This window comes from Spermophilus citellus (genome assembly GCF_964194105.1).
Source record: "Spermophilus citellus genome assembly, chromosome: 3".
Classification (NCBI taxonomy): domain Eukaryota; kingdom Metazoa; phylum Chordata; class Mammalia; order Rodentia; family Sciuridae; genus Spermophilus; species Spermophilus citellus.
This window is the reverse complement of record NC_138184.1, coordinates 216719706-216736226: the sequence shown is the minus strand read 5'-3', so window position 1 is coordinate 216736226 and position 16521 is coordinate 216719706. Positions and strand designations below refer to the sequence as shown.

Here is a 16521-nt window from a genome sequence, read left to right as displayed (position 1 = left end):
AAATATTCAAGATTTTATTATAAAATAGGCTCTGTGTTATATGATTTTTTTGCCCAACTCTAGGCAGATATTAAGTATTCTAAGCATGTTTAAGTGGGCTTGGCTAAGCAGAAAAGTTCCGTGGTTTAGGTGTGCTAAGTGCATTTTTAACTTCTGATTACTTTTTTCTTCTGAGGGGAGGTGGGGAGTGTGGGAGGTGTCGGGGTTACCGGTGATTGAACTGGGGCACTCAACCACTGATTCAGATCCCCAAACCTGTTTTGAATTTTTATTTAGAGACAAGGTCTCACTGAGTTGCCTTTTTTTTTTAAGTTGTTGATGGACCTTTATATATACTTGTATTTATATGTGGTACTGAGAATCAAACCCAGTGCCTCCTCATACATGCTAGGCAAGTGCTCTACCACTGAGCCACAACCCCAGCCCATGAATAATAAATTATTTTTAAGCAATACCAACACAATTTCTAAAAAAGAAATTTTGTAATGATTTTACCCCACTTTTTTTGCAAAAATATATGGCCCCAAATCTGTGATAATTGTGCAATAAATGAAATTTAGTAAAGAGTGAAAGCAAATTGACTTAGAAAACCCAAAAGAATTTCAAATTTTACAAAATATTTAGAAGGAAAATAAATCTTTTTAATTATTCTTTTTGTACATGACAGTATAATATATTTTGACATATTCTATGTACATGGAGTATAACTTGCCATTCTTGTGGTTGAACATGATGTGGAGTTATACTGGTTGTGTATTCATATATAAACATAGGAAAGTATGTCTGATATATCTACTATCTTTCCCATTCCCCAGCCTCCTGGACCCTTCCCTTCATTCCAATTTGTGTGCCCCTTTATTGTGTGTTAGCATCCACATATCAGAGAAAACATTCATAGAAGGCAAAGAAACCTTTTAAATCTTTTTAAAATACATATGGGTAATATCAATCATCGGGAAGTTTCTGGTAACAGGTATCTATAGCATACAGGCCTGAGCCTTAGCTTTACAAATGGTATCTAGAAATGATACTGCCTACTTAACATTTTTGCCAAAAATCTGGACATGTGTAAAACAGAGGACGTGATCAATTTTGTGCAATATTCCAACTAAAAAGGACAGTGAATTCACTGGATCAAAATTCAAAAGAATAGGCCAATTAAATTTAAATTAAATAAATTGAATTCATATATTTCTATGACTAAGAGAAAAATTTACAAGTAACTAGATATGAATAGAGTATTAGACAAAAATAACTAGTTAAAAAGTATGGCATGACTGAAATAAACCAATGTGAACTAAAACTAATTTTGAAAGGAGTCAAATGAGAAATCTCTACTGAAGGCTCGTTTAAAAAAAAAAAACCCTGCCAGGCATGGTGGTGCACACCTGTAATCCCAGCAGCTCAGGAGCTGAAGCAGGAGAATGTCAAGTTCAAAGCCAGCCTCAGCAAAAGTGAAGTGCTAAGCAACTCAGTGAAACCCTGTCTCTAAATAAAATACAAAATAGGGATGGGGATGTGGCTCAGTGATGGAGTGCCCCCAAGTTCAATTCCAGTACTCCCCCTCATCCCCACACCCCCACAAAAACCAAACAAAACAAGGCTGGGTGCTGAGAGCCATAGCCAAGTAGGAATGAAGCATGGCATTTTTGGTTGAAAGGTGACGCCAGCAAGCCATTGAGATGATAATGATTATGTTAAGATGTGCATTCAATTGGAGATTAGACCCCTGCTGTCCACCTTGGCCTGCTAATCTTTGAGGTCCTGTCTCAGGATCCCATCTATCAGCTATGGGGGTTGGGGGCTCCATAGGATATGTTGTCTCTATAGGTGGAGCAGTTGGTTGGACTGGTGATAGAAAGGTGTTAGTAGCAGCCTCCTGTTGTAGCTTTTTCCTTAACAGCTCCTTTTCCTTTAAATTTTCTTCCTCCGTTTGACTAGCTCGAGAGACCTTTTCTTTTGCTTGATCTAATAAAATGTCTCTCTCCATGGTCTGAACCTCTAACAATTTACTTAACACTCTTTCGGTTTGTTTTTTACTAATTTCTAATCTACTATAAAGATAACGCAACCCAACAAGATAACACAAAACAAAATCGAAACAGAATGAAACAAAAACGGAACAAAAAATCATTGTATCAATTTTCCTATTTTCTTGAAATGTATTTTCAAGGTCTATCTCTATCTCTTCCTCAGGGCCGAACAACTTCAAACCTTGAGCCAACCATTTTTCCCAGTTTGCCTGAGAAAGTTCTGGGGATAGGCAGCTTGAAACGAAAACAAAATAAATCAAAGCACACACCACACCGGAAATTCCTCCTAGCACACTTCCCCAACCAATGGGAACTCTCCAGGAGTCCCTCCAGAGCTCCAAAGTGGCAGGCCCCAGGCGGAGAGCAGGGGTCTTATCTCCAATTGAATGCACATCTTAACATAATCATTATCATCTCAATGGCTTGCTGGTGTCACCTTTCAACCAAAAATGCCATGCGTCATTCCTACTAGGCTATGGCTCTCAGCAGCTGGGAATGTGGCTCAGTGGTTGAGTACCCCCAAGTTCAATTCCAGGTACCCACACACAAAGAAGCAAACTCTTACCTTCCAAAAATTATTCTGTACACTAATGTACTTCAAAAGGGATATGAATAGATTGACCAAATGTCTCAAAACCAAGCCATGCAGAAAAGCCAGGTAAAAGAAGTAATTAGAGAAGAGAAAAATCAAAATGTGAAGCTAATCATCAATCAATGGAAGAATTTCTGATTAAGAAGCAAAAATTTGTTTTATTATGGTCCAAAGGGACTATAGAGAGGTTTTTTTTTTTAAACTCTTGGTGTTAAAGACGGAACAAGCCTGCAGTTTTGAAATCATTTTTCTAGTATAATTGAGGAAAAAACTCAACCAGGTAGCATTTAATCTTTCCCCCAACTCTAGAATTTTACGACTACTTTTAAAAAACTGTTTTTATGTAAAACCTTATTACACTCCTCAGTTCTTTTTTTTTTTTCAATATTTTTTTAGTTGGAGACGGACACAATACCTTTATTTTATTTTTTTATGTGGCGCTAAAGATCAAACCCAGTGCCTTCCACATGCAAGGCGAGCACTCTACCACTAAGCTACAACCCTAGCCTTACACTCAGTTCTTAATTACATAAGAATTATAAAGATGGTGAAGCACGCCTGTAATCCCAACAGCTCAGGAGGCTGAGGCAGGAGGATCACAAGTTCAAAGCCAGCCTCAGCAATGGCAAGACACTAAGCAACTCAACAAGACCCTGTCTCTAAATAAAATACAAAATAGGGCTGGGGATGTGGCTCAGTGCCCTTGAGTTCAATCACTGGTACCTAAGGAAGGGTGACGGGGACAAGAAGTAATAAAGACTTCTCATGACAATTACAAAAGCTTTCATCATAAAATGCTATACTGAACATGCAGAAATTTTTCCAGGCCCCAATGTCTATAATTTAACATACTGAGGACTTTCCCAGTGACAATAAGCAGCAACTGAAGCGGCCAGTGGATATGTAGAAATTAAAATTAACAATATTACTAAGAAAAAGTTATTAAAAAAAAAAAAAAAAACCTCCCAGGGCCTGGGGTGTAGCTCAGTGGTAGAGCGCCGGCCTAGCATGTGTAAGGCATTGGTTTGATCCTCAGTACCACATAAAAATAAAGGTATTACGTCCATCTACTAAAAATAAATAAATAAATAAAAACAAGATCTCAGAAAATAAAATAGAAATTAAAGATCTAATGGCAAAAGAAAGTTGTTTGTTATATAAGTCAGCAGTTTAAATTAATTTCTCCAACAATGCCCTTTACATGTTACATATTTTCACAAGCTATAGTTGTTCACAGGATGCTGTATCACATTTCATAAAACAAAAAAGATGTCACAGTCAGATGTGGTTCTCAACCTGTACCTGGAAAGCATTCACCTCACATTGATGGTTTTTAGAAACAGCCCAAGCCCTATCATTTGAAGACTGAATTGCAAAACCCACCCAGGTGTTTATAGTGTGTGGTGCTGACAACCATTCACTGATCTACTTTCATTCCCATCCCCTGCACAGGAAAAATGACCTGCTTGAGGGTAATATTAGTACACCTGGTTAGACCAATTCTTCATCTAACATTTCTTCCACTTTGCCAGGCAGGCTCCAATATTTTAGTACTAAATTGTTTTAAGTATTTCTCAATAATATTCATCTCCCGTGCCACAAGAAAAAGATCTGCACAGCAGACATCCAAAGCTCCCTTTTACCAATTATCTTTATCCCCTGACTCTATTTCTCAATTTGTTCTCAAGAAAAAAACGTAAAAATAACAACTTTTGCCTGTGTTTAAAACCTCTGTTTTTAATGTTAGATTCTACAACACACAACCAACCAAAAGAACAAAAGCAATTATGTCATTCAAAAACAAAACGAATTTAAAAAACATAATTATTTCCACTGTAGTAGGCTAAAATTTTTGGTGAAAGTAGAGGTGAGGGGTCTGCCTTAGAGGAAGGTATAGGCATGGAAAAATTATTATTAACTCACTGGAATGTGAGCTCCACAAAAAGGATTCTTATCTGCCTTATCTACTATGTACCTTTAACCAGGCACAGAAATCCTTTAAAAATATCTGCTGGGGCTGGGGATATAGCTCAGTTGGTAAAGTGCTTGTCTGACACACACGAGGCCCTGGGTTCAATCCCCAACACCACAAAAAAACAACAACAAAAAAACCTGCTGAATGAATCAACCTAAGAGGACAGAGAATCTGACAGAGGGCCAGAGGCTTCCTAACAAGTGAAGATGGTGAAGAAACATCCCAGGACAAAACTGGTCTGAGCTTCAGGTGGGAAAGGAGGGTATCTTAGCCTCCTTGAACTCCTTTCCTTAAGTGTTTAGAACTAGTCCTCTGTTTTCTCTGCATTCCTGTCTTCTAAGAGGTGGATTATTTGGGCTTATTACTAACTTTAGCCAACTGATCTTGCAACTTTTTAGTCTAGTCTGGCTATCCACAGTAGCTTGGGGGCCTAAACTCTAGGAACAAGAATCTACTAAAGACGACTTTTTGGTCTAGAATATCTTCTGTGCTTAACTCACCTCTTCAGGGACCTAGCAGGGCAGTAAGTGTACCAAAGTTGAGTTTCGGAATTCTAAACACCCATCAGCTATATTACTCTGTCCATACAACACAACTAATCAGAGGAGTTTAAAATTCTAAAAACAAAGAAGCCCCAAGAACCCTCCACAACTATCTGCCACTATAAAAGTGAGTACAAGGGAAAGTATGCTTTGAACATTCTTCATGATCCCAGTCATCTAATTAAAATAGTCACCACAGAGGGAACCTTGATAGAACCCCTCCAAGATCAACTACACCAATCTTTCAGAGCCTCTGCTTCTCTGCCAGATCAATCATGACTGCATCAGTAACAGTGCAACATGCTTCCAACACCAAGGTCTCAGACATTTGCTGCTTCTACTGCATCTGCTTCTCTTTTCTTAAATATTGAAAAAAAATGTTTAACAAGTTTTGGGGATTTTAAATACCTATTTATGACAAAAACCGTAAGATTTTTAATTTTAAAAATTTGAACAATTCACTTTTTAAAATATTTTTTAGTTGCAGTTGGAAACAATTCCTTTATTATATTTACTCATTTTTATGTGGTGCTGAGGATTGAACTCAGGGCCTTGCATACTATGCTAGCGTTCTATCGCTAAGCCTCAACCCCAGCCCAGACACTTTTAATTAGATTATTTCCAAAAGTGTATTCTTGGTATGTATGTTATGTATGCATTCATTTATTTTGGTAGTAACGGGGACTGAACCCAGGGGCGCTCCCACCACTGAGCTACAAGCCCAGCCCTGTTTTTACTGTGTGACACAATCTTACCAAATTGCCGAGGCTGGCCTCCAACTTGCAATCCTCCTGCCTCAGCACCCCCAGACCCCAGTCACTAGAATAATAGGTGTGTACCACTGCACCTGGCTCTATTCTTAGTATTTTAATTAACAGACTTCGTGTTAAATTGTAAATTGTAAAAATGATGCTTATTTTTAACTGAATTCAGTTCTTTATTTGGCCTTCTCCATTTCAAATCCATTCCTCCTTTTTCAGCAAAGAAAACAATCAAGAGCATGAAGAAGAGGTCTTGGACAAATAACTCTACTTCATCCTAGTAACTTCTCTTAAAAAACCTGCATTCTATGCTGCTTTCTGTTTAATAAAGTTGATTATTTTAAGTGTTATTTTATCTTTTTTTTGGGGGGATGGGGTACTGAGGATTGAACTCAGGGGCACTCAGCCACTGAGCCACATTCCCAGCCCTATCTTGTATTTTGTTTAGAGACAGGGTCTCACCGAGTTCAGCTTTTTTTTTTTTTAAAGAAGCATTATTTTTTTTTTTAAAGAGAGTGAGAGGAGTGGGGGGGGGGAGAGAGAGAGAGAGAGAGAGAGAGAGAGAGAGAGAGAGAGGGAGGGAGGGAGGGAGAGAATTTTCAATATTTATTTATTTTTTTTTTTAGTTCTCGGCGGACACACATCTTTGTATGTGGTGCTGAGGATTGAACCCGGGTCGCATGCATGCCAGGCGAGCGCGCTACATCCCCACATCCCCAGCCCTGGACTACAGAATTCTAAGAATTTAAGGAAACAAAGAAAGAGTACACAAAGGCAAACAGACAACAAAGTTTAACAATGTTTTTTTTTTAAATTTTTTTTTTTAGTTGTTGATAGACCTTTATTTATTTATACACAGTGCTGAGAATCAAACCCAGTGCCTCACACATGACAGGCAAGTGCACTACCTCTGAGCCATAGCCTCAACCCCAACAATGTTGTTTTTGATTTACAAAAGAGAAACATTATGAGCCTCTCAAATTTGAGTTTGACTTCATGGAATACAATGATACATTATGTGACATTAAAAAAAAGATATTCCAGCAGATAATGTAAGCTACTATGGAGACTGAGTCAGGAAGAATCACAAGTTTGAGACCAGCCAAAGCTACTTACCAAGGCCCTGTCTCAAAATAAAAAATTAAAAGGGCTGGAATATAGCTCAGTGATAAACTGCCCCTAGTTTAATCCTCAACACCAAAAAGAGAGAGCTATATTCTTGTTAAGGTGGCAAAGACATATAATAAAATGGCATTTTTGTGATTCAGAAATACACATTGCCCCAAGGTTGGTTTGTTTGAACTTTTGGGTACTGGTTGAATTATATGCAATGACGGACGATATATCAATCTTAAAATGGCTTGGGGGGGGGCAGGGATCAATGAAACTTTTTAATTTTAGAGGAAAACAATTTAATTGAAACAGAAGCATGTGAAAATTACACACCAAAACCAATAAATAAAAATGATATTAAAGCAGAGCAAATCAAAACACTGGTTTATACATTTGAGAGGACTACCAAGTGTAAATTAATGGCAGTAGTCCGTTAATGAACAGATCAGTGATATAAACTAGATAGGTAGCAGTTGCAAGTAATTGTAAAAACATTTGCTTTCTCAGCAAAGAAAACAATCAAGAGCATGAAGAAGAGAGACTACAGAATGGGAGAAAATTTGCCACCAGCACCTCAGATAAGGCATTAATTTTCAGGATAAACAAAGAACTCAAAAAGCTTAACACCAAAACCAAACAAAATCAACAAAAATAACCCAATCAAACAAACAGGCAAAGGACCTAAAAAGACAATTCTCAAAAGAAATAGAGTTGGAGCTGGGGATTGAACTCAGGGGGCAAGACATTAAAACACTAGCTATAAAGTACTCCGTTGGTGGAGTGCTTGCCTCACTTTGCCTTGATTGAACAAGGCCCTGGGTTCAATTTCCAGCCCAACCAAAAAAAAGAAAGAAATCATATACAGATATATGAAAAACAAATGTTCAATATCTCTAGTAATTAGAAAAATGCAAATTAAAACTGACATTTCACTTCAATCTGACCAGAATGGCAATTCTCAAGAATAAAAGTGACAATAAATGTTAGCAAGGATATGGGGGAAAAGGTACATTCATACACTGTTGGTGAGACTGCAAATTAATGCAATCTTCCAGGAAAGCAGTGTAGATATTCCTCAAAAAACTAGGAATGGAACCACCATTTGACCCAGTTATCCCATTCCTCCATATATACCCAAAGGAATTAAAATCAGCATATTATAGTGACACAGCCACATCAATGTTTATAGCAGCATGATTTGCAATAGCTAAGCTATGGAGCCAACCTAGATGACCACCAACAGACAAATGGATAAAGAAACTGTGGTACATATACACAATGGAATATTACTCAGCCACAAATAAGAATTACTTCATGATATTCACCAGCAAATAAATGGAACTGGAGACTATCATGCTAAGTGAAATAGGCCAATCCCAAAAAACCAAAGTTCATATGTTTTCTCTGATATGTAGATGTTAACCCACAATAAAGGGTGGGTGAGAGGGTGAACAAAAGTTCATTGGTTTAGACAAAGGGGAATGAAGGGAAGGGAGGGGAGAAAGGAATAGGAAAGAGTGGAATGAATCTGACATAACTTTCCTGTGTACATATATAAATACACCACAGTGAATTTCACCATTGTGTACATGCACAAGACTGAGGTCCTAATTAAAATAAGATATATTCCATGCTTGTATAAATATATCAAAATAGATTCTACTGTCATGTATAACTAAAGAGAAAAAAATTGCTTTGCTATATTACATATGCTCATTTGTATGAGATAGATCCTGAGCAAAGTTACAAAACAATAGGAACATAAAAATGTTGCTACCAAGGAATTTACATTCTCAATGAAGAAAGAACAAGACATTAAGGCACTAGCACAAAGGAGTACAAAAGGATTTTATTGCCATATTGTATACAAAAAAACAGAAATAAAAATTATTAATGTATTAATAGTCACTGGTTAAAATAATATGCAGAGGGCTGGAGCTCAGCGGTAGCGCACTTGCCTGGCATGTGTGAGGCACTGGGTTCGATTCTCAGCACCATACATAAATAAATAAAAGTCTATCAACAACTAAAAAGAATTTAAAAATAATAATTATAATATGCAGGAAGACCATATTATAAAATATTAGGTAGGCATTTTTTTAAATGTTGACAACTGACATGGAAATCTCTAAATGACATTACAAGTGAAAAAAACAAACATAAATGCCATTTGTTAAAACACACACTTGTGAATGCACAGAAGGGAATGCAAAATAGGTACACTAAATTGTTTGTAAATCTAGGACTGGGAACAGGGATGAGGTACAACAGGAAACATTCATATTTTATACTTTATCCTCTTGTACTTGAGTACCATATCGTAAGGAATGAAATACAGAAGGGGCACTGGATCAAGTCAGTAAACCAGCTTTTACCTCTTTCACACCCTGATAGGTAATACTATACTTACTCACCCACTCATTCTGAACTTCTTTTCTCAAGTACTTCAAGATTGCTGTATGGATACAATGTTTATGCACTTTGTCAAATACTTACTTTTGCTGATTGACTACGCTGAGATATAAGCTTGATGAGGAAAGTCAGTCTTTCTTGATCACTGTTACATCTCCAAGACCCATAAAAGAGCTAACCCACCACACAAGGCACTCCATATTTTGCTATATAATATCATAGATGCACTATGTTAAGAACATATTTTATATATGCGTATTAAGAATTGTAATGCAAAAAGTACTTGTATATGGCATAATTTGGCATGAACATGCTTTATATACAGAGTTACGAAAACTTGTGCTGTAAATGGGTGATAATGAGTGTAATGCATTCCATATTGTCATGTATGCAAAAAACAAATAAATGATTTTTTAAAAAAGTGCATATCTTCTTGGCTCATAACTTTACATACTTCCTAATACTTCCATTGTAAAGGAATTTATAACAGGGGGCTACTAATTTTGCATCCATGTATATGGAAGTTTTCTAGGAAAAATAAAGATGATTTACATAGAAAAAGACAGGAAATAGCCTGAGCAAATGTTTTAAGGAAAATATTATTTTTCCTATCTGGAGGATGAACAGCAGTAATTTATATGAAACCAGATGGTTACTAATAGAGATAAGGGATAATAATGTCGAAAAACAAGATATAGGATTATTCTGGCCTATAGGCCATCTGTTTGCAACCTGACTATATTAGTAAAGAATCTGAAAATAAGCCAATGATAAAATTTACTCTGTAAGAAAATAAGTAAAAATGCTTAACTATTGGAAAAAATATGACGTAATAAAATCTATGTTTTAGAAGCATTCACACTACTGGATGGGTTGACGAGAACAAAGAGACCAAGGGCAAGAACGCATATTACCACCACCCAGGAATAATGCCACTGGATCAAATTAGAAGAGGAAAAAGAAAAGGAGGTGATGGAGCTAAACTACAGTGCTAAAGAAAAACAAAAGAATTTTAAAGATGAGAGAAATCTCTGAAATCATCAGTTCCAATGCTACCTTCCTAGAGATACTGAAAATGAAGGCTCAGAGAGGTCATGTAACTATTGATAGCAAATTATAAATATGATCAGATTCCTAGTGTAACTCCACATTCTCTCAATAATAGTGACAATCAACGATTTTTAACTAAGAAGAAATGAAGTATGGAGAGGAAAAAGGGATGCTTTTTTCAAGGTTTCAAGCATGAAAACAATGTTGCCACTAAAGAGAACTAACTGAAGCAAATGGGAGGATTAATTTGTGAAGGAAAATGTCTTGTTTTGGACATGCTGACTTTGACAAAATTGCAAGAAATCAAAGTAGCAGTGTCTGGTATAGTACAGATATGTCCACATTCACTATAGGCAATCTTTATCCAAATGTTTTCCAAGCAGAAAGTTTTATATTTTTCTCCTTGAGTTATAGCATGCATTTGTCTAAGATACTCTCATTAAAAAAATTACATAAAATGGGGCTGGGGATGTGGCTTAAGTGGTAGCGCGCTCGCCTAGCATGCATGAGGCACTGGGTTCGATTCTCAGCACCACGTAAAAATAAAATAAAGATTTGTGTCCACCTAAAAAAACTAAAAAATAAATATTTTTTTTAAAAATTACATAAAAACATGGAACCTTGGCTGGGGATGAGGCTCAGTGGTAGAGTGTTTGCCTAGCAAGCATAAGCTTTGATCCACAGCACCATAAAACAAAACATGGAGTCTGATATCCATAGGTCAATTCATCAACAGCTGAAATACTGAAAGTACCTGGAAGGCACAGCAGTACCCACAAGGTCAAAGTAGATTATACTAGAAGGCAAGGAAGAATGCTTATGAATATTGGCATAAACTCCTATAACATGTAACTTAAGCTGGGCAGTGGCACCCCTGTTGTTTCTATTAGTCAGGAGGCTAAGGCTGGAGGAACACAAATTCCAAGTCAGCCTAGGCTTATTTTTTTTATTTTTATTTTTTATTTTTGCAGGGTGGGGTTCTGGGGATTGAACTCAGGGGCACTTGGCCACTGAGCCACATCCCCAGCCCTATTTTATATTTTATTTAGAGACAGGGTCTCACTGAGTTGCTTAGCACTTGCTTTTGCTGATGCTGGCTTTGAACTCTTGATCCTCTTGCCTAAGCCTCCCTAGTAGCTGGGATTACAGGCATGCACCACCGTGCCCGGCCCAACTTAGTTTATCTTAACATGTGAATCCATCCATCTACTACTTGCTGTCTGTCTATCCATCTTTTTTTCTTGGTACTGGGGTTGAACGCAGGGGCATTCTGTCACTGAGCTATATCCCCCACCCTTTTTACTTTTTCTTTTGAGACAGGATCTCATTAAGTTGCCCGGGTTGGCCATGAACTTGCAATCTTCCTCACTCAATCTCCCCAGCAGCTAAGGCAGAAGGATTACAAATTTGAGGATAGCCTTGGCAACTTAGCGAGACACTATCTGAAAATAAAAAATAAAAAGAGCTGGGGATGTGGGCTGGGGCTGTAGCTCAGTGGTAGAGCACTATATTTTAAAGAATATAGTTGGAAAGACTTTGAAATCCATTTCTGACCTGGGACTAGAATAAAATAACTAGAAAAAAATACATAAGAGGAATTGCCCCACAAAGATTATATTATCACCAGGAAGAGTAACACACACCTCTAATCCCAGCTACTCAGGAGGCTGAAGCAGAAGGACCACACTTTGAGGCCAGCATGGGCAACTCATAAAGAACCTAACTCACAATGAAAATGGCTGGGGCCATGCTCGGTGGCACACGCCATCAAACCCACGATCTCACATATGCTAGGCAAGTGCTCTACCACTGAACCACAACCCCAGCCCCACATTATTTCTTACACTGGGTGGTGTGGCTCCTCCATTTGAATTTACATTCCCACCTCTGAAGCAGAAACCATGTCTGCTTTAATATCCCTACACCTAGCATAACCCATGGCACATAGTAAGTACTCAGTAAGTACTTGTTAATGAATGAATGCTGGTCTTAGCAATCAATACAACTCTCAGATGAAAAAAACAAATCACTTCTTTAAGGAAAACTTTTAAGTTTTACATTTAAAATTACTAATTTTTTAAAGTCATTCTGTGTGTGTGTGTGTGTGTGTGTGTGTGTGTGTGTGTGTGTCAGTCACCAGGTATTAAATCCAAGCAAGGCACTCTACTACTGAGCCATATTCCCTGACCTTTTTATATTTTTGCTGGTCTCAAACTGCCTTAGCCTCCAGTGTAGCTGGGAATACAAGCGTGCTCCATGGCACCCTGCTCACATTGAGGATTTTTATTTTGGGGTATTTTTTGGTATCTGGAATTGAACCTAGGGGAGCTTAACCATTGAGCCATATCCCCTTCCCCTTTTGTACTTAAAAACAGGGTCTCACTAACTTGCGAGGGGCCTAAGTTGTTGAAGCTGTCTTTGAATTTGCGATACTCCTATCTCAGTCTCCCAAGCCACTGATGACAGGTGTGTACCACCACAACTGGCTCACATTGGTTTTTATTTGTTGTTGATTTAAAAAATAACATTTCTGAGCAAGATTCAGGGAGCAGGGTTTGGTGGCCCATGTGTGTATCCCCAGCTACCTGGCAGGCAAAGGCAAGAAAATCACAAGTTTGAGGCCAGCCTCAGCAACTTAATAAGATCCTGTCTCAAAATTAAATATAAAAAGGACTGAGGACGTACTTCAGTGGTAAAACACTCAGGGGTTCAACCCCTAATACTGCAAAAGTATTTTTTTCTAAAAACAGTGAATTCTCCTTAACTTTTTCCATTCAGCATTCATTGATCTGATACTTCTCACCCCTTTCTATTTCTTCCTCTGCTTAACTCCAATAAATTTCATCATTCCAATACCATTACAGTAAGAGGGAAAAATTTAACACATCTAAGAAATTTTACAGATTATATTATTTGAATATATACCTTTATTTTTTATTCTATGAAATATTCCTAAAGATGGAGAATTTGTAAATGTGCTTGGTGTTTGTGGTTAACTACCTGTACACAACTTTTTTTTTTTTGTCTCAAGATCTTGTTTATTACCATGTGTTTGCTCTGTGTTCAGGATCCTATATCTTCCAAATGACACATTTATAACTCCATCCTCCCTTTTTAATAAATTACCTCAGAGAACACATTAGTTTCCACAGACTTGTTAAAGGGCAATTTATAAAACTGGAAAAATCTCTTAAAAAAGATCTAGAGAGCACAAGCCCTCTAATCCCATCTACTCAGGAGCCTAAGGCAGGAGGATGACTAGCTCAAAGTCAGCCTGGTCAATTTAGTGAGACTCTGACTCAAAAATAAAACAAAACTAGGGGTTCAGGGAAAACTGAAGAATAGTTCCTATTTTTAGGTAATAAGCATTTATTGAGAATCGCTGTTCAGAATTAACATGATCATGAAATAGATTAAATAAATACAAGACTATGAATATCAATGTGCTTCAACAAGTCTTCAACAAGAATTCCAAACCTCCTGCTTTGTTCGGAGTAATTGGTCACTGCTACCACGTATCAACAACCAATCTAAATAATAGGTCAAAGATTTCAGATTTTCAAAAGAAAGAGAACAAAAGTGATTATAAATTAAATACGGTTGGGGCTGGGGTTGTGGCTCAGCAGTAGAGCACTCGCCTAGCACATGCAAGGCCCTGGGTTCAATCCTCAGCACCACATAAAAATAAATAAATAAAATAAAAGTATTGTGTCCAACTACAACTAAAAAAATCAATATTTCAAAAAAAATTAAATAAGGTAGACCATAAGTAAAGTGTTTAATGAAGATGTATAATGAGTACATGGAAGTTCATTATACAACTCTCTACTTTTATGTTTGAAAAAATAAACATTTTTCTGAGATTGGGGATTAAACTCTGAAGTGCTTTACCACTGAGATACATTCCCAGTCCTCTTTACTTAACTTTTTTCATTTTAAGACAAATTCTCACTAAACTACTAAGGAGGGTTTCAAACTTAAAATCCTCCTCAGCTTCCCAAGTAGCTGGGATTTTTTTATAGGTATGTGCCACCATGTCCAGGTAAAAATTTTTATTAAATGAGTTAAAAATTATTCCTCTCTGATTGACTTCATAATATAGAGTAAGAATTTTAAAATAGCTAATTGTGATTCAATTTGGGAGAGAAGACATTAACACTACCATTAATTCATTTAACAGACAGACCTGCTGACCAAACTCAACCACAGACAAAGACTAAATCAAAACAAAATTGTGTGCCTGTGGGTCACTTCCATAAGCCTGAAGTATATTATTTTAACTATATAAAATGAATGATATAAGATTATTCAGAATGACAGAAAAGGGTTACTTGGGACGGCATAGAAATAGCCGGATGCGGGGCTGGGATTGTGACTCAGCGGTAGAGCACGGGTGGGACCTGGGTTCGATCTTCAGCACCACATAAAAATAAAAAGGCACTGTGTTGTGTCCATCTACACCTAAAAAATTTAAAAAAAGAAATAGCCGGATGCAGTGGCACACATCTATAATCCCAGGGACTCAAGAGGCTGAAGCAGGAGGATTACAAATTTGAGGATACCTTGATTACTTAATGAGACACTGTCTCAAAATAAAAAATAAAAAGAGCTGAGGATGTGGGCTGGGGCTGCAGCTGCAGCTCAGTGGTAAAGCACTTGCTAGCACATATGAGGCACTGGTTTGATCCTCAGCACCACATAAAAAAATAAAGGTACTGTGTCCATTACAACTAAAAATTTAAATAAAAAAAATAATAAAAAAAAAAAAAAACAAGAGCTGGGGATGAAACTCAGTGGTAAAAGTGTGCAAGTTCAATCTCCAGTATCCAAAAAAAAACAACCACACAAAACAATAAAGGACATACTACTTCAGGTTGAATAGTTCATAGTATTCATGTGCCTATTTGCTAAAAGCACTCTAAATTACTCAGGACTTGGTTTTAAAAGTTTAATAGTAAAGCCTGAATTATTCATTGGGAAGCTTTTAATGTACTTCTAACTTCCTAGACACCAAAAGCATTTTTGGTTGGGCAGTCTCTAAAACTACTTGTTGAAGGGGCTGGGTGCAGTATTGCATGCCTATAATCCCAGAGGCTTGGGAGGCTAAGATAGGAGGATCCTGAGTTTAAAGCCAGCCTCAGCAAAAGTGAGGTGCTAAATAACTCAGTGAGACTCTGTCTCTAAATAAAATACAAAATAGGGCTGGGATTGTGGCCCAGTGGCCGAGTGCTCCTGGGTTCAATCCCTGGTACCCCAAAAATGAATAAATAAAAAATAAGGATAGTTGTTAAAGAAGACATATTTTTGTAACAGATTAGAAAAAAAATTAAACACAACAAATCTGCTTAAGAGGACACAATATACTTCAAAGCCAAATGTGGCAAGACCTGGGTTATTTAGCATGTTACCTATAAGTAATTTCTAAAAAAGTGGTTATAATACAAATTAAAAAAAAAAAAATCAAGCCAAAAATCTTGGTTAATGCCAAGAAATCTGTTAAGTAATATCAAGGTATCCCAAAACAATTATTTTGGGGGAAGAATTATTTAAGTCTAGAGAATCTATAAGTTAATTTCTCATATTTGCATGTATTGGACTGGCTCTAGCTCAGCGGTTCCTTCGACACAGAACTTACAACCACATTTGCATGTATAATCACTACTGTTAATATTTTTTAAATACATTTTTAGATGGTGAAGGACCTTTATTTTATTCATTTATTTATATGTGGTGCTGAGAACTGAACCCAATGCCTCACAAGCACTCTACCACTGAGCCACAACCCCAGCCCCACATCCCCTGCTCTTTTAAGACAGTTCTCGCTAAATTGCTGAGACTGGCTTCAAACTTGCAACCCTTCTACTTCAGCCTCACCTTCCAGAGCTGCTGGGACTATAGGCATATGCCACCAAACCCAACAGATCTACTTCTTAATATTTGCTCTCCTTCTGTATATTTTCACGGCTCTTTTACATACTTATTACCCAACCGACAGAAGTTTTAAAATTCAGAGTTGTATGTACCAAACTTGTAGACCATGCAT

At 37.2% G+C, this 16521-nt stretch overlaps 1 protein-coding gene across 4 annotated transcripts in view; it reads right to left on the bottom strand.

The window, feature by feature from the left end:
* The window catches only part of LOC308644389 (putative RNA-binding protein Luc7-like 2), an 82343-nt gene that overhangs the window by 44028 nt on the left and 21794 nt on the right, over positions 1–16521 (bottom strand). The window lies entirely within an intron of this gene.